Genomic DNA, 23,405 nt, shown 5'->3' with positions numbered 1-23,405 from the left:
GTTTCCATCATGCCTGGGATCAGTTTGCCACTCCTGACATCTGATTGAGGACAAATGATTCTGGGGTTTTTTAGAAGGAATGCAACTTTGTCACCTTCTTACTATGATTTTGTCCATTGAGCCCTATGGTGGAATATTAGGTTGGGGGTTTATTTTTGTGCTGATTGATTACAGCAAAAATAGAAACCCCCAGCCAAAGCTATATACGAATATCTGCTTTTGAACATGCTTGCAGTTAATGAGTAATCAAAAATCCTTAAGCATAACCACTAAGATTTTTCAGTGCAAGGTTTTGTACAGGAGTCTAGCATCTTTGAGGCAATCTCAAGCTTTTCCAGTCACAGAATTGCAAGCATTATTTGGGAAAAGAGAGGGCATAGAACAAAAAGTAAAATCTTCTTCCATGGTCCATGGATTTCCTTTTCTTAAATTATAACAAATTCTTATAGCAAATGAACCGCTTTTAGATTAAAGGTTTGGAGGCAATTTCATAAGAGGTGGTAAAGCCACACAAGCTGCAATTGTTCCTTTATATAAAAGGAAACATCTTTATTAAAACACAACTTCAAATGAACAACACAAACTCCAAATGGTGTTTCTCCAACACAAACCAGCCACGTAGGTAAAAGAGAAAGAGGATGTGACTGACATACTTGGTGTTTATATTTATAAACAAGTTTAAAAGTACAGGGTGTGGTCAAAATCCTTTGTTAGTTTGGACTGCACTGGAGGTTAAGACGTCCAATGTAACTATGTAAGTCAAGGCCACCAATGCAGCTACCTACATCATTTTGACTGTGTACATTAATCCTACAGTGATTATTTTCAAAGGGCTTCAGTTCTTTGTTCAACAGTAAACCCACTTGTCCTCACAGCAGTATACATCCTAGACAGAGGTCCATAATCTTAATTTTAAGTGGGGATAAAAAAAGATTAAGAGATTTAGCCCTAAGTACCCAAGGAGCAATTGAAAAGAATGTAAGTTTAGAAGGTGAAGGAATCTGCAGCTTGTTGTTTCCTAGTTTGATATCACACGTATGTGTCACTTGACAGCCTTTATTTTCTCACCTATTAAAAGAGATAGTAGCTGTATGCCTTCAACTTGTAATGATAACGTCACTTAACAGACATATTATATTTGGAGATATGTTAAATAGTAAGATTGAGTTGATATTACATGTAGAGTATTAAAAGACAGCCTAATGGTCCTAAGTAATAAGAAGACTTTTAGGTTTCTGTGTCTTGGGAGTGTTTGCTGCTTGGCTGGACTTTCTAAAAAGAGGCATTCCAGGCTAGCTTGAGTACATCTAGAAAAGGCCATTAAGGGGATAACATTTGAAATGTAAATAAATAAAATATCCAATAATAAGAGAAAAAACAGGGCATGGACTTGGTACCCAACCAATGTACCAGTCAGTCTAGAGGACTGCTTGAGCATCAGCTGCCTACTGTCAGCTCGATGAAGAGCAGCAAGAAGGTATACATATGGGCAGAATCCTCCATTTTTAAGAAAGAGACCAGTGGCCACTGCTCTATCAGAGTCTAGAGGGAACAAATGCAGTTTCTATGAGTGTGGCATTCTGGGTCCTTCATCACGTATTCTCTATGTCTCACGTTTCTCCTGTGGATAATAAGGAACCTTTCAGATAGGGAGATAAAGCTGAAGATAAGGAGAAATAAGGAGAGAGGGTGAACTGTGTCATCAGATGTCTGGGATAACAGTTTGGATTGGGGTTTTATGTCTTTGGACAGCACAACAGCCAGTGAGCTTGTATGCTGAGGGAGCAGGCTGCTCAAAGCAATTAGGTCAGAGTTGTGGACTTGAATCTTGTCCAGACTCATTGGAAATCAGTATAGGCTGCTGTTCTTCTCTTGGCAATGTAAGGCCCATATCTTTCCTTTGTGACTGGGCCTGCAGATTTCAACCAGAACTTGGAAGCCCTTTAAGTGGAAGATATGTTGGGGTTGTTCAAGCATGGGCAGTTTCAGCATAGAAGCTGCAGATTCAGATATCATTTGGGTGCATCTAAATGGAATGATGTAGATGATACTAGAAAAGATAATATTTTTAGGATGACATTTCTAGTGCAATACTTATGATATTTGACACTAATTTGTTTACTTCCAATATACCAAAGGGCTGCTGGCAGCAAATATACTTACTTGGTCTTTGCTTGTTGAATTACTTACTTTTAGGTTCTGGGAAGCACATATAGGGATTGAATCATGCATAATAGTGAAGATCTGTATCACTAAGGATCATCCCAGCCAACAAATAAAGTTCTAATAAGTAAATAGTCTTTAATTAAAGTGTCATTCAAAACCTAAATTAGATGTTTAAAAGATAAGACTATGACTTTTATTAATTATGTAGGGTGATGAATGTGACTATATAAATCATACATTATATTTCCATAATTCTATCCACCCAGTTTTTCAGGTTTTATATATCAGCATATGGCTTTAGAATTATTAATCAAATTTGAAAACTGAGTCAAAGTTTGTGAGACGTCTAAATTAATAAGTCATTTTGAAGTAAGGTTAGTTGCTTTTTGAATCTGAGGAACATTCACAGCTAAAGATAAACAGATTTCTAACCCACAGATGACTAAGAAAAACTGATTCAAATAGACAATGATGATTACAGTATGAATAGCATTTCTTGGGCTCTTTAGATCAACTTTTGTATATACATCTGAAAATAGCTTGAGTCCTGTATACGTTACACATGAGATATTTGCTTTGTATGAGAAAACTACTTCCTATATTTTATTGCTTTTCATTGGCCAGAAAGGTGATAGAATAGTCCAAACTCCAAACTCCACTGGCAAAGTATAGGCCACTCAAAGATTTCCTATAAAGGCCCCAGCTCCACATGTGGATAAAGTTTACAAAACATATATAGCAAGACTTGAAAAATATAATGGGTTTATTACAGAATTATTTTCCAGTCAGGGTCAGTGGCATATAAAATGTCCAGTGACCAGCACAGATGGATATCCATTGAGCGTATTCCACCTGATGTAACAGCATCCTTAGACATGGCAATTTCTATATACAGTTTCTCTGTGTTCTGAGACTTACATAGTATTAAGTTTAAGGTGGCAAAATGTCCATGCAGAGTTATATTCTGTTCCTTAAATAATGCCTTCAGGCAGCTCTCTTCAACCTTTTACCTAAGGGTATTAATTCCATTTGTATCACTAACTTTATTCTTTCCCAGAGGTCCTATATCTTAGTACTACTATAATAGGGTTTATATTTTACTGGCACTATTGGAGTAACCAAATGCAAAATGCATCTCTTGTATAAAATGACAGGATAGGGGAAACATGGATGAACTGTGAAGGTAAGTCAGGGTCTCAGATTCATTCACATTATACACCAGTGTGAGGAGCTTGGGATTTATTCATCATCATGGGGAAGCAGCATAATAAAGCAAAATAGCAGGATTAAAAGAAGACCAATAGTAGCAGCTGTGGACTGAAGAAAGTGAGGACCGGAGGCAAGAGTCAGATATTAACCCACCAATCTAAGAAAGAGTTATATATCATAGCTACACAAATAGCAGTGAGGATACAAAGAAGGCTGGAAGACTTAGTAAAAACTTAATTTGACAGCACATCATTGGATTTATGATTGTATGAGAATTCAGATATTAGAGATGAGTCCTAGATTGCTGTTTAGGTATCATGGACCACAGTAAACCCACTCAATGAGACAGGGAACCTTATAGAAAATGCAGAGCTAGGAAGAATATGCGAAGTTCAATTTGAGATTTGTTAAATTTAAAGTGCTTGCAGCAAGGCCATATGGATACTTGGAGAGAGGGAGGGTAGGAGGGAGGGAGGGATGGAGAGAGAGAGAGAGAGAGAGAGAGAGAGAGAGAGAGAGATGAGTGGATAGATGGATGATGGATGCATGCATGTATACATAGACCAAAAAGAGATGACAGCAGTAGATGAATAGATTAGTTGTAGGATGGATATAAAATAAATAATAGATATGATGGGAGGACAAACAGTTGGTAAACAGTGATAGATTATGTATAGCTAATATGTATATAAAGAGGCAAATGTAGGTATTAATAGATGGCTAGAAAAATTACGTTTCTGTAAGGCAAAGGACACCATCAAAAAAGCAAATTGGCAAACAACAAATTGGGAAAAGATCTTCACCAACCCTACGTCAGATAGAGGGTTAATATCTAATATATATAAAGAACTCAAGAAGTTAGACTCCAGAAAACCAAATAACCCTATTAAAAAATGGAGTACAGAGTTAATGAATTTTCACCTGAAGAATTTCGGATGGCGGAGAAGCATCTTAAAAAATGCTCAGCTTAGTTAGTCATTAGGGAAATGCAAATCAAAACAACCCTGAGATTTCACCTTACACCAGTCAGAATGGCTAAGATTAAAAATTCAGGAGACAGCAGATGTTGGCGAGGATGTAGAGAAAGAGGAACACTCCTCCACTGCTGGTGGGGTTGCAAATTGGTACAACCACTCTGGAATTCAGTCTGGCGGTTCCTCCGAAAACTGGGCACCTCACTTCCAGAAGATCCTGCTATACTACTCCCGGGCATATGCCCAGAAGATTCCCCAGCATGTAATAAGGATACATGTTCCACTATGTTCATAGCAGCCCTATTTATAATTGCCAGAAGCTGGAAAGAACCCAGGTATCCCTCAACAGAAGAATGGATGCAAAAAATGTGGTATATAAACACAATGGAGTATTATTCAGCCTTTAGAAACAATGAATTCATGAAATTCTTAGGCAAATGGATGGAACTAGAGAACATCATACTAAGTGAGGTAACCCAGACTCAAAAGATGAATCATGGTATGCACTCACTAATAAGTGGATATTAATCTAGAAAACTGGAATACCAAAAACATAATCCACACATCAAATGAGGTACAAGAAGAACGGAGGAGTGACCCCTTGTTCTGGAAAGACTCAGTGAAGCAGTATAGGGCAAAACCAGAACAGGGAAGTGGGAAGGATTGGGTGGGAAAACATGAGGAGGGAAGGGGGCTGATGGGACTTTCAGGGAGTGGGGGTCGAGAAAAGGGGAAATCATTTGAAATGTAAATAAAAAATATATCAAATAAAAATAAAGAAAAAATGAATATATGTATACTAGTTAGAGAAAGAGATTACATACAGATAGAGAACATGGATAGATAAAGATAGACAAATACATTATCAAAACAGGTTTATAAATAGATAATAGATAAATATCTAGATACTTAGACAAGATAGAATGGATGGATGATGGATGGATGATATCAATATAGAGTTGGAACTTACTAAACACCTGGGGAAATTTTGACATTTTTATTAACAGACTGAATATCTTAGCTGGGGCAGTGGGCGTAATCATCTCTGAAGGTAGATATTAGTAAGTGGAAGAGGACATGTATCATACACTGAAGCTCATGGACACTATAGTTACAAGTAGAGAAACCTATTTACATAATATTATCTCATACTTGATTTATAATATAAATGTCAGCTTCATTTGCTCTGGAACAACAAACAGTTTCAAACATCAAAACTACAAGCATTAAGTGAGTAAGGACATTTTTCTTCCACCATTCTTGACTATACAAATCTACAAGAAGCAGTTCTCTGAAGAAAAAAAATGTCTTCTCCCTTTCAGCAACTTTTGGTATTTTACTTTGTCCCATGTTTCACTGTTCTCCACTTATTTATTCACTTAAAATCATGTGTATTCAAGAGAGACAAGTTAAAGTGGGTTTTTTTCTTCTTTAAGGAAATTAAAATTAAAAGACAAATATTGAGACTATGAATAGGCATGATTTATAAGAAAAATAACCTGTTAGCATGTTTCAGATGGTATGTGGCTTTTTTCTTTATTACTTAGTAAAATTTAAAATGCATTCGATAATTGTTTTTGAAAATTAGGCATTTAATGTGAATGTCATTGCTTATAATATTAAATATTTTCTTGAAATAGCCTCAGTTGAAAAGAAATTCCAAGAATAGCCCATTACTCCTAATTAAACACATTAAAATCATTCCAGATATCCTATGCAGCATTTAATACTGTAGAAATGGAACTGCTTTTAGAGAAATAAATAGTAAAGATATATCTAAATATGAATAACTACAATCTAGACAGTTTTTTAAAACTATTTAGTCAGCTTACAATGAATCTTTTGCCCATAGAAACTGGCTTTAAAATTCAGTGGGCCATATATACTTCATGACGCCATAAATGTGATATCTCTAGAGATGTTTCTTTTGGGAAGACTACAAGAATCTACTTTTGTCATCAATTGGGAAGTTTGATTTTGCAGTCTAGGGGTAGAAAGTCAGATGGTTCTGTGTTCCCCAGGCCTCAGCAGAAGGGGTTCCTGGACTCGTGAACATCCAGGTGCCACTGGGAGTCACAGAAGAGCAGAGAATGGAGATGGGTCCTGCAGGCTGGGTACAGTGTCTAACCCTGGGGATTTGTTCCATCAGGGACAGGGGATGGGGAGGTGGGGACTGGGGGGATTGTCCTTAGCTTGGCAGGCAGCAGGCTTGGTGGTGGTTGTGACTGGGAAGGCCTTCTTCATGGCTCCCCAAGGTGGATCTTGGTGAAAAGAGACAGACCTTGATTCCAAAGAGTGTATTGTAGTGGCAGAAAATGGATGAGTAAAACCATACCCCACTTCTCAGCGTGGGCCTGAGACTAAATACCTTTGGCAGGGAGTAAAGTCTGGGAAGGGAAGCTTATTGGCTAAGCCCTCCAACTCTCTAGGTATCGTATTAGCAACTCTATTTTTGGCCCTAGTGACTGTGGCTACATCTCTTTTATGTGAGAAGCATGGTACATGTTCCAAGTCAGGAGTCTGGGAGGGAACTGGGAGCCACTGAAGCCTCAGGTATGTGCTCACAGACTCTCATGGTCTTTACCTGATCTAATTTACCAAAATTCCTGGCATGATTCTATGCCCCACAATAAACTATAGTGAGATAGAGTATATGATTAACATTATAATATAATTTATTCTACAAATAGACATATTCAAGAGAAGAGATCATTACTATCTGTTAAATCTTAGACAGTAAACACAAATGTGACCAGTCTGAAGACACCAGATGTTGGTCCTCTGTCCATGAAGCAGGTATTTTTAACTCTACCACCCTGTGAAGAGATGAGGAGAATTTTTCCTCACCTGGGATAAGGACATAGCTTCAGAAAGCAGGTGGTTCACTGGAGGAACCTGAAATGGAACAAAAAACAAAGTAATAGGAAAAACTGCCATCTAAATAGGAGGGTAGAAAATATAATCATTTTCTGTATATTTACATGTAAACATTCATATTCAATCTTCAAACAAGCCAGCATTCCCTGAGGTATTCAGAGATACTGAATCATCCATCTCCTTCCAAGGAGAGGAACATTAAGCAACCTTGAAATTTTTAAACATGAGATTGACCATCGTGAGTTAAGTGTGATAGGGAGCCTAGAAGTCTCTCCTGTGCTTTCTCCAGACAGACTTTCCATGTCCCTTTGATTTCTGCTGAAAAGAGAAAAAGGAAGATCTTCTTTTCTCATATTCCAGCTACCTGTGAGATTTATGAGTAAAAGTAGCCAACATGGTGTGATACAAGATCTTGGCTTGCAATGGTATTCATAGAAAGCCATAAAAACCATGGCATTTTCTGCCATATGAAAACACTGCCACATCTTGTACATCTCATCGAGTCACCAAAGAACTTGAGTTCCCTGTACATATGTTTATAGCACTTAAACAAGTTATTTGTGGCTGATTGCCATGCAGTATGCTGCTGGTTATTCATAGTGTTTATCATGTCAGAAGAAATGAAATGGGAAGTTTATCTCCTTCCCTATTCAATTTTGGCACAAGGAAGCAGCAAAGGAAAACATGTAATAGATCTTGGTTTTCCCTTTCCCCACCATGTTATACTAGTGTATTTGTATGGCTCCTGAATCTTGACTTCATGTTATATAAACCAGGATCAAGACTCCTCCTACATTAGTAGCCTTCATCAATGTTGGGTCGCATTTATTTGACTCTCTTGGCAAGAGAGGAGTTGAAAACATGCATTTGTATACATTATTTATAAAACTGTCTTTATCAAATTTCTTTCAGTCTGTACCTTGGTAATATTATAGGACATCAGTCACAATTATAAAAGAAATGTATATAAGGCATTATAGTTGATCATGCATGTACTTTACAAAATCTAAATAATTGCTTGAGTATGAATATGAATATGATGACCTATTTCTCAGTATTATTTGGGTGTGCTAAGGATAAAAATTTAAGTCTAAGAAGAAATAAAACAATAAACCTTCCCTTTTGGAGTGATGAATGACTTTTTTGTAATGTAAACCTTAAGGAAACAAATTCCATAAAAGTGTTATTTTAAAGAAATTGCTGACAAGTGGCCTATCAAATTGCATCAGTTAAATTTTGTGATGACTGGTGGATTGTTAAATCCATATTTCAAATTAGACTTTATGGATTATGAAAGGTAGGGGCACTTTAAGAAATCTTTTGTCAGCTTTATGACTCTGGCAAGGAAAAGCTGACCCATGGATCTCACTGTTCAGAATTTCAGAATCCCCTTCCAGTCAGCCTATTGCCAGAGCTGGATCAATTAACTAAGCTTCGTGCCCAATTAAATGACTTACTGATTCACAGTTTCTATTTACATATAATTGTTTTGATCTGTAGAATTTATAACCAAGCCCTCAAACTCCAAAATGTGCTTATACATATCTCTGTGTCCCTGCTTACACACATGTTTCAAAGAATAAACAATCTTCATACAGATGTACTAGAGGGCTCTGGTTTTCTTCTATGAACATCTTTAAGGTTCAAAAAGGATATGTTTTATCTTAAACTCATTTTGATTGTCTAACATAGTCATGATGGAGTACTAGTGGATATATGATTGCCTTGTAAATAGTTTTTATGTTACTTTTTTCACATGTATGCTCCTACTAAGTGCTTATGGAGGTTAGAGGACAGCTTATAGGGATCAATTTTCTCTTTCTAGTATAGCGGCACATGTGGAGCAGAAACAGTCACCTTGGATAAGGAAAATATAAAGTGCAGACTTCACAGTCTCTGGAAAGCATGCACTTATCAGAAAGACACTCCCCTGCACAAGACCTACAACTTAAAAGTTCCACCACCTGTCAACATCACTGTTGGGGACCATGCCAATAACACTTCAACTTTGGGGTGACCTCAGAATCCAGTCTGTAGGAGTTCTAGGGCACAAGCGTCAACTCTTCTGTAGTGAATTGGTTACTAAACTTCAAAGGAAGGGAAGTTAGATTTTCTTTGTGCTCTTTGTGTGGTGAGTTTGTCTTTAGTTTCATTTTGTCTTCTTTTTGCCTTGTTGATATATAGTTGAAAAATTATATATGTCAAAGAGATACAAGGCAAAGTTTTGATGTGTGTATACATTTGTAAATGCTACAGTCTAACTAATCAGTATGTCTACTGCTTAATCTAAGAACAATGTTTTATGTACACTGTAAACATACTTAATATTAACTCTCTTAATATTAACATACATATATATTAACATAGCATTTTATTATATATATTATATATACTATGATATATATCATAATATAATATATTATAATAATATATCATAGTATATTAACATAATATATTAACATACATATACTATACTAACATAACAAAACTGGTATGTTTGGGGTATATAAATATTAAATATAATCCCTATGTCATACACTGAATATTTCAGCTTATCCATTGACCACAATGCTCAACATCTATTTGCCTTGTTCTGCAACTCCTAACAATGACTTTCCTACCTCTGCTTTTTATCTGATATTATCAATATTTATCTATCACCTCTGTCATGTTAATTTTACCTATGTGACTGTAAGTGACAGGTTTTTATCACTTTTGTGAGACTGAATGTTATTTCACTTAATGTATTGACCACACTCTCTTTTTAACCTATGTATAAACAGATTTTATGTGTGTGTGCCTGTATGCCTGTATACCTTACCCCATGTTTCTTTGTGTATGTGTGCATGTGTGTGTGTATGTGTGTGTGTGTGTGTGTGTGTGTTCATGTGTCTGAAAGTTAAGTGAGTCCCCTCTACCATATTTGTGCAGATAAGAAATCAGATCCCTTGGAAATAGAGATATGGGAGGTTTATTGGAGGTTTTGAGATACCATGTGGGTGCTGGCTACTGAACCATGGTCCTTTGCAAAAATGATGAGCACTTTTAACTTCCTATGAACTTCACCACTGAGCCATCTTTCCAGCCCTGGCCACATTCTCTGTGTCCATTTTCTCACTGACAAATCTCTGAATGGGGGAAGAAGTTGATTCTTGAGAAGCCTGAGGGATAGGAAAGTGCACTGTGCCTGACTTTGTGAAATGCTATCTGTAAAACCTGTCCTGTGCCACATGTACTGGGCTTGAGAATCTAGCACAAAGAAGAAAGATATGTTGCTTCACAGAACTTTCACAAGGAAGAAATGAAATATGAATATGTTAAAAAATAGGTTCTGGAGTTTAAAAAAATTGCCTTTCAGGAGAAATATTCAATAGAACAAAGGCCTTGAAATGGAAATAAGGTTGGATTGTGAGGAATCAAGGGTAAGGCTCATGCAACAAATTCATGTATTCAAGGAGAATCATAAAATAGGACACCTGGTGCATGAAGCCCAGAAAAGGAAATTTTTATAAATCATTAAAAGATACTGGACTTTTAAAATGTAAAGCATTTGAGTTGGACAGCAATGGTGATGTGGCTCTGCATTTTAGAGAATGTTAAATGGAGGAAGTCAGGAAGCAGGGAGTCTGATTAGAAGACCTTGGTCAAGCTTCAGCAAGAGTTGCAGGAAGCTTGGTGTGGGACAAAGTACCAGAAGTTGAGAATAGAATATTGTGTGCTATGCAAGTACAGTTTGATGGATGTGCAACCCTGATGTAAATTGTCATACACACTGATTATATTTTAGGGTTGGTTATGCATGAATTAGATGAATATGGATATAGCTATTAGATTGCAAATTTTTTAAGCACGGGCTTTAATTCTTACTCACATTCGTAAATTTCTCAAAACACGCAGTGCATTGTAAGCATTCAACAAATATTTGTTGAAGTTAATTTTATTCTTTCTTGGATGGCTTCCCATATCTTAAAAGAACCTATAATTCTTCATTTAATTGATGAGAATGATTTCTTGGGAATGTACAAAATTGATTTTATGGGTTTCTACTTTCAGTCACCTGTTTAAAATATGAACAGTATTGAATTTAGTATATTTTCCACTCTGTGCACATTTACACAGAGAGAGGTTGGGTGAATGGACAGGTGTGGTCAGGTACTCTCTCCAAAGATTGGTTATGTGGATACCATTGTATGCACACATTTTTGAATGGAAACAAACATTTCAGGTAGTAATAATTTCCATCTGCCATACATAAAATCATTCATCTATGATGTTGTTTCAATGCTCCTGAGTTAGTCCACCAAGGCACATATCTCAGTACTCAGCTCAAAACAAACAAATAAAACCCTTCCTACTTTATTGCACATTTTCTACTATATTAAGTGGCGTGCAGGTTTTCCAATTCTATTCTAGTCAGAAATTCATTGCTGACACTGTTTTTGAGGTAGGTAGAGGCTTAATATATTTTTAAAAAATACCATTTTTGTGTAGAATCATGGTGGTGCTAGTGGAATGTATGATTGAGATAGAATGTGTAAAGCTATATTACATTTTTGAAAAGAGATTTTTTTTCTAACTCACTTTTAAATTTGTTGTATGTGAGGGGTGTGCATCTACACTTGCCACTGCATGGCTATTGAGGACAGAGGATACCTAGTAATAGTCAGTTCCATTTTATGGGAACTAGGAAGCAAACTCAAGCCTTCTCATCAATTTTTATTTCTTTCGAGCTTCTGGTTATTATAAATAGAGGTGCTATGAACATAATGGAGCATGAATCTTTATCACATGCTGGGGAATCATCTGGGTATATGCCCAGGAGTGGTATAGTGGGGTCCTCTGGTAGTATCATGCCAAGTTTTCTGAGGAACCCCCAGAGTGATTTCCAGAGTGGTAGTACCAGCTTGCAACCCCAACAGCAGTGGAAGAGTGTTCCTCTTTCTCCACATCCTCTCCAGCACCTGTTTTCTCCTGAGTTTTTGATCTTACTCATTCTGACTGGTGTGAAGTGAAATCTCAGGGTTGTTTTGATTTGCATTTCCCTGATGACTAAGGATGTTGAACATTTCTTTAGGTGTTTCTCAAACATTCGATATTCCTCAGGTGAAAATTCTTTGTTAATAGGGTTTTTAATAGGGTTATTTGGCTCTCTGGAGTTGATTGGGGAATAGGGGGAGGGAAGAGCGTTTATGGGACTTTCAGGAAGGGTGGATACTGGAAAGGGGAAATCATTTGAAATATAAATAAAGAATATATTGAATAAAAATTTTTCTAATTTGTTAAAGTTGAAAATTTTTAAACAAAGAAATAACTTTAATAAAATATAATGTAAGTTTTAGGTACTGTAGTTTCCAAAGTAATTATTAATTAATTTAATTGGTAAAATCAGAGTTATTTAAAATTCAATAGTTTTTCCCTAGCTTACATAATTACAAAACCATATACCCCATTGTATTTATTATTTCATTATTACCCTAGCTGGTTAGAATAACTTTGTGTTTTCTAGTTTATTTAATTAACTTATGTCTCTCACAACCTTTTGCAACATGGAAAGTATACACAGAGGAGGTGGGGATAGCTCACTGGGTAAAACATTTCTCATGCAAGTCTAACAACCTGAGCTAAGAGCCTATATAAAAGTCAAGAGATTAAGGTTTCTAAACTGGTCCCTTTTTGCAGCTCTGGGAATTCTGCAGAAGATGGGAGTGAGAGTGGGAAAATTGTAGAAGACAGAGGGTTTGAGGATACCATGAATGTGACCCACAGAATCAACTACACAAGACTCATAAGCGACTATCGCAGAGCCTGTATAGTTCTCCACTAGTTTCCTCTGCATATGTACTAGTGTTGTGTAACTTGATGTTCTTCTGGAATTCCTAGCAGTGAGACTGGGGATGTCTCTGACTTAAGGCCTGATCTTAAGACCTTTTTATCATCCTACTGGGTTGTAAGGGTTTATGCCTAGTCTTAGTGTACCTTGTTCATATCCTTGGGAGGACTGCTGTTTTCTGAAGGAGGAGGCTTGAATCTGGGGGAGGGAAAGGTTCTTGGGGTCGGGGTGGGTGTCTGGAGGAGAGACTGGGAGAAGTATAGGGAAGAGAAATGGTGATCAGGATATATTGTATGAAAGAATAAACAAAATCAAAACAAAAATGTCAGATTCAATAGAACAGGAATTTGTAATCTCAGGTCCTATACAGGGAGGTAGGACATTGAAAGAAAGAATCTCAACAGGCTAGCCAGACTCATGTGCACAGCTGTGAACAGGAAGAGAGCAAGTTTCAAACAAGGTAGGAAAGGCTACATTGCAACTTTGCCTTCTGACCATTATGTATGATATGTAATGACACACAAGTACCCACACTGTCACATACACTACACCCAGAATGAACACATAGGTGACCATTTGAAGACATAAAATTATGTCATATTTCCCCTTGCACAGAATATGTTTTATTTGGACCTTCAAATCCTTACCAGAGAATCATCATTGTGTATTGCAGATCATGGTTTACTGTAGAAGTCTTGATTTTAGTTTGGGTTTTAAATACTCAGAAGATGAAGGTCTGCAATTCATTTATAGACAATAGGCCCATGATTTTATTCCTTAGTGTAGGTACAAAATTGAGGCACAAATGGATATATATATATAGATATATATATATATATATATATATATATATATATATATATATATATATATATATATATATATTGAATTAACAGCCACAGTACCTGTAGGGTTGTGGGCCATGTCTGTTCCAACATGGGCACGGCTGCTTGGGGAGGAAGATGTGAGAAGTATGACTATGTATATCTCATGCAGTGCTGTGGAGGGTTTTGGGCTTTAGGGGAAGCATTGACACACAGAGTTCTGTGGTGGGAAAGTGCAATCTGAGATGTGGGAAGCCTGACTGGCTTGGTGGGGTCCCAGGGTCTGGGATGATGCCAGGACCTTGGGGCTCTCAGCCTCTTAGACATCCAGGTATCACTAGGAATCATGGAAGAGCTGAGAACAGAGTTGGCCAGCCTGAGGGTTAGGGACAGCATCTAGCCCTGGGGCCAGGAGAAAAGGGGAGCTCCAGCGGCTTCTATAGGGAATGTCCTTGGCTTGGTGGGGCAGGGTTCTTGGAGGTTCGGGCTGGCAATACAGTGAGAACGTCTACTGGAGACTAGGCTCAACTCTATAGGCAAAGGTCTTCTCTATGGCTCCCCAAGGTAGATCTTGATGAAAAGAGGCAGTTCATGATTCCAAACAGTTTATTATTTTCATGACAAAAAAGTTGGGAGCTTAAAACCATATCCCACTTCTCAGGGTGGGCCTGAGATTAAATACCATTTGCAAAGAGTAATGTCTGGGAAGGGAAGCTTACTGGTATGGCCTCAGGGCCTCATTAGCATGGAGAACTCTGTTTGGAGCCTACTTGACTGTGCTCAGGTCCCTTTTCCTATTGTCTTATTCTGAGACATTAGGAATGCCTCATGGAGAAGGACTTGGGATGTTGCTCCTAGGTGACTGATGGTCACAGCCACAAATCTCTTGAGGAGTACATTTTTATGGTTCCAAATAGTTGTACCCACATAAGATGTAGCAACATTTTAAGGTGACTTACAACTCTTGCTTAGCCAAGAAATACATATGCATATATCCAAAGCCAGGTTATGCTTGTGGTGACAACACTGTATTGTGCCAGCACTTCACATACTTAAAATATAATACACTTCAAAGCTTCTTTTTAGTCTCACTAAACAGAGGCAATTTTCAAATATAGAAAATGGTTCAAATCTTTGGTGAAATAAATAGGTGCACATATCATACCTCATTTAACTAACCTTATGTGAATATTTTTACTTACATATATTTACTAATCTTAAACTCAGAGTCAGGACTCCTGGTGTATGTAGAGGCCCCAAACTTAAAATTGAAGAGAAGTAAATATTTGTGTTCCTTTCTTATAAAGATACCGTAGATGACCAGAGGTCACCCCTGAACCCTAAGATTGTTGTTATTAATTCCCATAAAACAGATAAGAGTTTCACTGAATGAGCAAATGGCTAACCCAATCTTCATGTGCTCCAGTGAAACAAAATTAACAATTTGCCTTTCTTCAAGGAAAATTCCAAGGAGGCAATTGTGACATGTATAAGTTATCATAAGGTACAGAGCCAGTAAGATACTTCTCAAAAATCTATCTCTGATGCATATGACATAAACATGCCCCAAACATATTTTTTGATTGCACACATGGGTTGTTGAATTGGTCTCTAACTTGATGTCCATAGAGACTTAGAAGACTTGAATTATTTCTAGCTGTATGAAAATTGTTGTGTATACCCATATATCTGTTCTATGCAAAGGGACCTGAAAATACCTTAAATGCAGATCTTTCTGCTCTAAGGTATTAGAGACAGAATAAAATTGCAAATGCACCACTTAAATATTGATAGATATCTATAAAAGTTGATTATCTTGAAGCTAGCATAGTGGGGCAAAATGCTTCTATCTGGCAATAATTCAATAGAAGGGTATATAATTATTAGAGCATACTTGATATTCGCTTAAACTGGGCCTCCTTTGTATTAAAATTATGTTTGAACTCTTGGTATTTGTTGAGGAAACATATGTTTCTTGAGATTTTGCAGACTAAATACAAATTCTTTGTAAGTTGTATGATTGGGTGTATAGAAACATTAGTTAAGAATTTGTATATGGATATTACAGAGTTACTAACTTCCTATGTATTATAACACTGAGTGGTGTCCGATATTTTGGTGTGGGCATTATTCTTTCTTGTCTCAACCAGTGCTAGGATGGACTAATTACTTTTTATTTATATTTTTATTCCACAGATCTCAATGCTATGAGGGATACTCTAATATGCATAGTTCTAAATATTTTTTCTCATAATATTGTCCACAATTCAATAGGACAGGTAGCACATGAAAAGTTTTTAGGAAGGCAAAGCCTTGTGATTCATTTCTGAAGTAATGTGATTGTTTATTTTAAGATAACATCAAAGCAACTAGTACTCAATATTATTTGGAAAATATAACTTATTGTCCTTTTTCTATTCCTCAGCTATATCAGAGCAGATCACTATAATTCATAGTCCTATCAAGACCGCATAAAAAGAAAAAGAGAAATCACCAAAAAGTAGATCAATACTGGGTCCAAAAAGTAAGTCCCCATTTGGACCAAGTCAAATAATTTGACAGCCTGGAAGTCATTGACTTGATGGAATTCCCCTTGTGTTTACAATATGAGCCTTTTATGCTCCAGTGTCATTATTGAGTGTGACTAATATTTCAGGGTAGAGAGACACTTAAAGGAGAAAAGCTCTCTAAGTCCTTCCTAGAGAATGTACCTCTCTCCTCAGAGTTGATGAAAGACCCTGACTGTGGAATTCAATTATTTCAATTACTTCCTATTTGACTTTGATATGGCAAGGCATAGAGTCTCTGTGTCTTCCCATCTTATCGTGCTATAGAGATTCCCTGTGGCTCTTCACATGTACTAACATGTAAATCTACTTAATTCCAGATGAAGTATTAATAACATAGCTTTGCTCTCCTAAGCAATTTTACATCATCTTTATTTATGTAGAATAATGAGGCTCACAGATTGATTTTTACTTTCATTGATCAGACTCATGTCTGAAGTACAGAAGAATAGAATCTAATATGGAAAGCCTTTGAGTCTTAATAATCTTCTTTGAGGTTTTCTATTAATACAGAAGCCATCTGACAATTTCATATATCATTTGTTCAAATCTGTGATTTTTCAATACATCTCGGCATTATTTATAATCTTTATAGATATCCCATTGTAAAATGACACAAAATGTTTTTTTTTTGGACTGAACAATTACAGTAGTTAGAAAGAAGTACCTTTTGAGCCACTTGTTTCTATAGACCTAGGTTCATTTTAGAAGAAAACAGTTGAGTCAACAAAATTGACTCAGTTCCAAATATATATCTCAAAGTAATCTGTATTTGGAAATCTTAAACTAGAGAAAATGTTCCCAGATTGTTGACAATGTCATTATAAATACAAGGACATGATAATTCTCCAGTGTGTTTCTATAAGCTACTGATTTGAGCCAAGCTCTGTTATCATCTCAGAGACCTGCTGACTGAAATGTACATCATGCAAAATAGCAAAGCAATTTTTCCAGGTTCATGCTTATTCAATGATAGGAAGAATAACTCTTGACTCTTCCCCATTCTGTATCTCTTTTTTTGAAGATTTTTTTTCTGTCTAATGAGCCATTAAACTAATACTGTTGGAATCTAAAGATGAAAGACCCAAATGGTCTGTCTAAAGGAAAGAAACTATAATGCTTTTTTTCTAAATACTGTCTGTGGGAGACCTTTGAGCCCAAGGGGGAGCAGTTATTTTACTAAATATGTTGGGGCAAACATACTGTTTTTTTCCCTCTCTGACATTTTCTCATATACTTTCATCAATATATATTTGCTTTTCTTAACTGTCATTATTTATCTTCTAATATATGCATTGTGAAAACTTTTCTCCTACAGTTAATTGTAAGCATACATCTTGTGGAATGTGTGCTCAGAAAATGCTATCTAAAATAGCCGTGTTATTTTCTGTGTAGCAGTTTAATCATTGTGATCTCATGTGAGCTCATCTCCGCTGAGATGTACCTCTTGACAAAATGTTCACTTTAGTGTGTTTGTTAAAACTCAAGTTGAATAAATTATGGTAATACTCCAATCATAGGCCAGGGAAAACAATATTTTCAGAAATTCTGCTTTGTGTGCAGAAGGTTCCATACTTTTTCTATTTGAAAGCATACTGTGCTATTATAGGTGTTCAAATGCCATCATAAAGTGCAGTTCAATGTTACCTAGACAACAGTATACATTTGAGAAAACAGAGCGTTTTTTGTTTGTTTTCTTTTTTGTAAGTCCTATATTCAGTTCTATCCCTGAATTACATTGTGGATCATTAGAGCAATGTAGAGCAATCACATCTCCTTATCTGAAACTACACATAAACTGTTCAAAGCTAAATGAAATAACTGACCTCTTCCTACAAAAGGAAAGGGCAATAAAAAACACACGTAAAGGTGTGCTATAAAACTAATCTATAAGTTAAAATGCCATCATGGTTTTAGTTGCATTTTTCTAAGCAGGATTGAGTATCAGTTTTCAGAATGTTAATCTCATCCATCTTCATTTAACATTTTGTGCCAAGTACAGAGTTATTTGTTGTTATCTACATTTTCTGTCTTATCCATTTTCAGAAAAAAACCTGTTCCCAGAAAGCTTAGAAGGCAATTCCATTTATAGTGAAGTGGTATAAAATTTTCACTTTGAGTCTCTGTAGGGAAGCGTGGGTTATTGAAGGTTTTCTGTTGAGAAACAATTACTCTGTCCATTTACTGAATATTGTTTATTTTTATGTTGTGCAAAATGCCCTGTGGGCCTTTTAGAACTTACTAGAAGAACCAATTTAGGAAGAAAATATCCAATTAGCTTAAATTTTTATGATACACGCAGAGTTTGCATTCTGTGAGAGTTGATGTGTTTGTTTTGGAGATCCTTGTGTGGTGGCTAAGACCTTAGGCTTTGCCTCTGAAATCCTCCCTCATTTCACCAAGGCCATGCAGATTGCTTAGCTCAACTAATGTCACTGCACAAAACACGTTTTAGGATTTCTTTATTTGTTTTGCTTAATTCCTATTTTTTTCATGGCTTTGGGATTCAAACAAGAGCTGCAGCACATACTAGACAAACACAAAGGATTTATTTTTTTATGTCTGGGTATTCCATATATTGGCATTATAAATGTGCAAAGTTATAGGATGAAACAATAACCAAAACTAGTTATTGCTTAATCTCTAAATGGTAGCTGAATGTTTACTGAATTGATAAGAGACAATTTGATGTGTTTTAAGATTGAAAAATTTCCAGCATGGTAGATTCCAGCTGGAATCTTGTACCTCTCTTTTAGCTCCATCTTTAGGATGGATTTGATCCCATTTAAATTCTTACATGAGATTTGAATGCCCTTGACCAATGTTGCTTATTAGAAATAGTCACCAAATCATTTTTAGTAACAACAATAATTAAAATCAGTTGGAGCAATGCCCTAACACATTTTTTTACTGAAATTATTAGTGATCACAATAACTGGGGAGAGGGTCCTTGATTGAATTCTCTTCCCTCTTCTAAGTCTTTTGTCTGTGGTAATTCTCAGTCATTTTCCGAAGCCCTCAGTTGTTCTTTGCCATCATCTTCATCCTCTCCATCTCTGTTGATTTCTGGCCTATTTGCACAGTTTCCTTTTCTTAACCACAAATATGTCAATTCTGATTTCTCTTTATCCTCTCTCCTATTGTACCCTTTTTGATACTTATATAAAAAGTACAAAACAATATCATACATAAATGTGTGTGCATGGATACACGTGTGAATATAAATGTGTATATTTATGTGTGTAACAAACTATTATTACTCCACATAAGCAAGCTTTGCCCCCATACTATTTCCAACCCAGCATATTTAAAAAGAAAACAATGTGGCTGAAGATATAGATGAGCAGTTAAGAGCACTGCTTTTGCTGAGTACAGAAATTTAATTCATATAATCTACTGTAACTTTACAAACATCTATATCTCCAGTTTAAGAGCTTCTGATGCCTTCTTCCAAGGCATCCATGCATTATCTTGTGCACAGATATACATTCAGGCAAAACACCCATGCACATAATGTAAAATAATAATTTTTGAAAAAATAAACTTTGCAAAAGCTGCTTTCTTAAATTTACTCTGTGTAAATTCCATGCACATGTATGTAATATACCTTCATCAAATGTATTCCTCATACCCTTTATCCAACTCCCTCTAGGGCTCCATCACACCTTCCTCTGAATTTCATGTGATCCTTTTATGATAAATTAATCTTTATCTTATATGTTACCCATATGAGTGTGTGTCTGAATGTGTGTATACATACCATGTGAATGCCTGGTTCTCCCAGAAGAGGGTATCTAAAGAGAACTAAGATTATGAATTGTTGTTTTGAGCCACCACTGTATGGGTGCTCATAACCAAACCTATATTGTTTGAAAATGCCACAAGTGTTCTTAACCGCTAAAGAAATTTTGTAGTCCCTTGTTCACGTATTTGTATTCAATTAGTGTTTCCCATATGCACATAACCAAGATATCATCCACTTGGTCTTGGAGTCCATCATGGTCTATCATCTATATGGCTGGGAGAACTTATTACTGTCCATACCTCTAAATAGAAGTGACTTTCCATCCCCTAGCAATGATCAACGGCCAAGAATTCCTTAGCCATCATTTGTGGACACAGGAAGTCTTCTCTCCTCTGATTAGAACTTTTAACTCAGCTGCTATGAGTTTGTGCCTGCAACACCACGTCATGTCTAGAGAACATTTCACAGCACTCCTCCAAATGATATGGCTCTAATATTATTTATTTCTTTTCTTCTTTCATGTATTCTGAGCTTAGGGTATTACAGAGGTGAAATGGGTTTAATAATAGATATTCCAGCTATAGTTGAGTATTCACAGTTGCTTTGCCTGTTTGCTTTAACCCACCACAATAAGAAGCTTCTCTGACCAAGGCTGTACTGGACATATAGAAACTTCATTTGCTCTTTGTTCCCTAAGCAAAGAACATACTTATTTTTATCCTAGTTACATTGTATTTCACTTGTATACTAGTTACATTTTATTAAGTATGAGAGCCCTAAGACTAAATTAAATATAATGCTTATATAGGTTATACACCTGCTTACATGAAACCAGGATACCACTGTCTCTTATTATCAATCTCCAATAGATAGCAATGAGTGAAATTATTTACATATGTGTATGTAATAACATTACTCATGTAAAGTAATATGTGCATGTAGTGTGTATAATAGTACATAGAGATTGGGTTGCGTTATTGAATAGGCCCAAAGTTGTAGATATTTACTGACTGTTTTGCACATGATGCCATGCTGACATTGGACTACAAACCTTTCAGAGTTTTATTTTCCATTTGCACAGATTCAACACACATGCTTAATAATATGAACAGTGAAAGGGAAGAGACATTTACATGTGAACTGCAAGGCCTAGTAATGTTATAGGCATTCAGAAAAGAGAATTATAATTATAAGTAGAGGTGAAATAAACACACAGGTACCAAACAAATGAAGTGTCCCATTCTTCCTTCTCAGTGCTAATGAACACTTTTTTTTAGAAATGCTACCTAACTTATTTTCTCCCTTTCATACCAAACTCTCTTTCTCTTTCAAAGTGCTTCCCAGAAACTCTGTCCTCACATGTACTTAGCCTTTTATTGTCTGTGTCTCTAAAGATTAATATTTTATATGAATCACCAGGATAACATCTTATTCACAAAGTAATCCCAGTACATTACACATAAGACACTCTTTTCAATTTTTTTAAGAATACAAGTTGGAGCGGAGGCCCCTGAGCCACCCCCATGGAGTGACTGAAATTCTGTTCAGTACCTCACAGATGAACACATATATAGTTTCAATTTTTAATTTTCTAGTTCATAATAAAAGATATGCATGTTCTTGGTTATTTTATTCGATATAATTTATTTACATTTCAAATGATTTCCCCTTTTCTAGCCCCCCACTCCCCGGAAGTCCCATAAGCCCCCTTCTCTTCCCCTGTCCTCCCACCCACCCCTTCCCACGTCCCCGTTCTGGTTTTGCCGAATACTGCTTCACTGAGTCTTTCCAGAACAAGGGGCCACTCCTCCTTTCTTCTTGTACCTCATTTGATGTGTGGATTATGTTTTGGGTATTCCAGATTTCTAGGTTAATATCCACTTATTAGTGAGTGCATACCATGATTCACCTTTTGAGTCTGGGTTACCTCACTTAGTATGATGTTCTCTAGCTCCATCCATTTGCCTAAGAATTTCATGAATTCATTGTTTCTAATGGCTGAATAGTAAGTACTCCATTGTGTAGATATACCACATTTTTTGCATCCACTCTTCTGTTGAGGGATACCTGGGTTCTTTCCAGCTTCTGGCAATTATAAATAGGGCTGCTATGAACATAGTAGAGCATATATCCTTATTACATGGTGGGGAATCCTCTGGGTATATGCCCAGGAGTGGTATAGCAGGATCTTCTGGAAGTGAGGTGCCCAGTTTTCGGAGGAACCGCCAGACTGCTTTCCAGAGTGGTTGTACCAATTTGCAACCCCACCAGCAGTGGAGGAGTGTTCCTCTTTCTCCACACCCTCTCCAACACCTGCTGTCTCCTTACATTTCAAATGATTTCCCATTTTCTGGGTCCCCACTCCCCACAAGTCCCATAAACCCTCTTCCGTCCCCCTGTTCTTCCATCCACCCTTTCCCACTTCCCTGTTCTGGAATCCCCTATACTCTTGCACTCTTTCCAGAACCAGGGGCCACTCCTCCATTCTTTTTGGACATCATTTAATTTGTGGATTATGTCCTGAGTATTCAAAGTTTCTAGGCTAATATCCACTTATCAGTGAGTGCATACCATGATTGATCTTTTGAGACTGGGTTACCTCACTTAGTATGATGTTCTCCAGCTCCAACCATTTGTCTAAGAATTTCATGAATTCATTGTTTCTAATGGCTGAATAGTACTCCATTGTGTAAATATACCACATTTTTTTTATCCATTCCTCCATTGAAGGACACCTAGGTTCTTTCCAGCTTCTGGCTACTGCAAATAGGGCTGCTATGAACATAGTGGAGCATGTGTCCTTATTGCATGCTGAAGAATCCTCTGGATATATGCCCAGGAGTGGTATAACAGGGTCCTCATGAAGTGTCATGCCCAGTTTTCTGAGGAACCGCCAGAATGATTTCCAAAGTGGTTGCACCATCTTGCAATCCCACCAGCAGTGGAGGAGTGTTCCTCTTTCTCCACATCCTCGCCAACACCTGCTGTCTCCTGAGTTTTTGACCTTAGCCATTCCGAGGGTTGTTTTGATTTGCATTTCCCTAACGATTAATGACGCTGAACATTCCTTAAGGTGTTTCTCAGTTCTCCAAAGTTCTTCATGTGAAAATTCTTTGTTTAGCTCCGTACCCCACTTTTTAATGGGGTTATTTGTTTCTCTGGGTTCTACTTTCTTGAGTTCTTTGTATATATTAGATATTAGCCCTCTGTCGG

The 23,405-nt window shown here is 36.7% G+C and overlaps 1 protein-coding gene across 1 annotated transcript in view; it reads left to right on the top strand.

The window, feature by feature from the left end:
- Positions 1–23,405, top strand: part of Cntn3 (contactin 3) — a 401,246-nt gene that overhangs the window by 298,270 nt on the left and 79,571 nt on the right. The window lies entirely within an intron of this gene.

Source organism: Apodemus sylvaticus, chromosome 2 (assembly GCF_947179515.1).
Source record: "Apodemus sylvaticus chromosome 2, mApoSyl1.1, whole genome shotgun sequence".
In the NCBI taxonomy this organism is placed as follows: domain Eukaryota; kingdom Metazoa; phylum Chordata; class Mammalia; order Rodentia; family Muridae; genus Apodemus; species Apodemus sylvaticus.
Note: the sequence above shows the minus strand (reverse complement) of the source record. Positions and strands in the feature narration are given on the sequence as shown.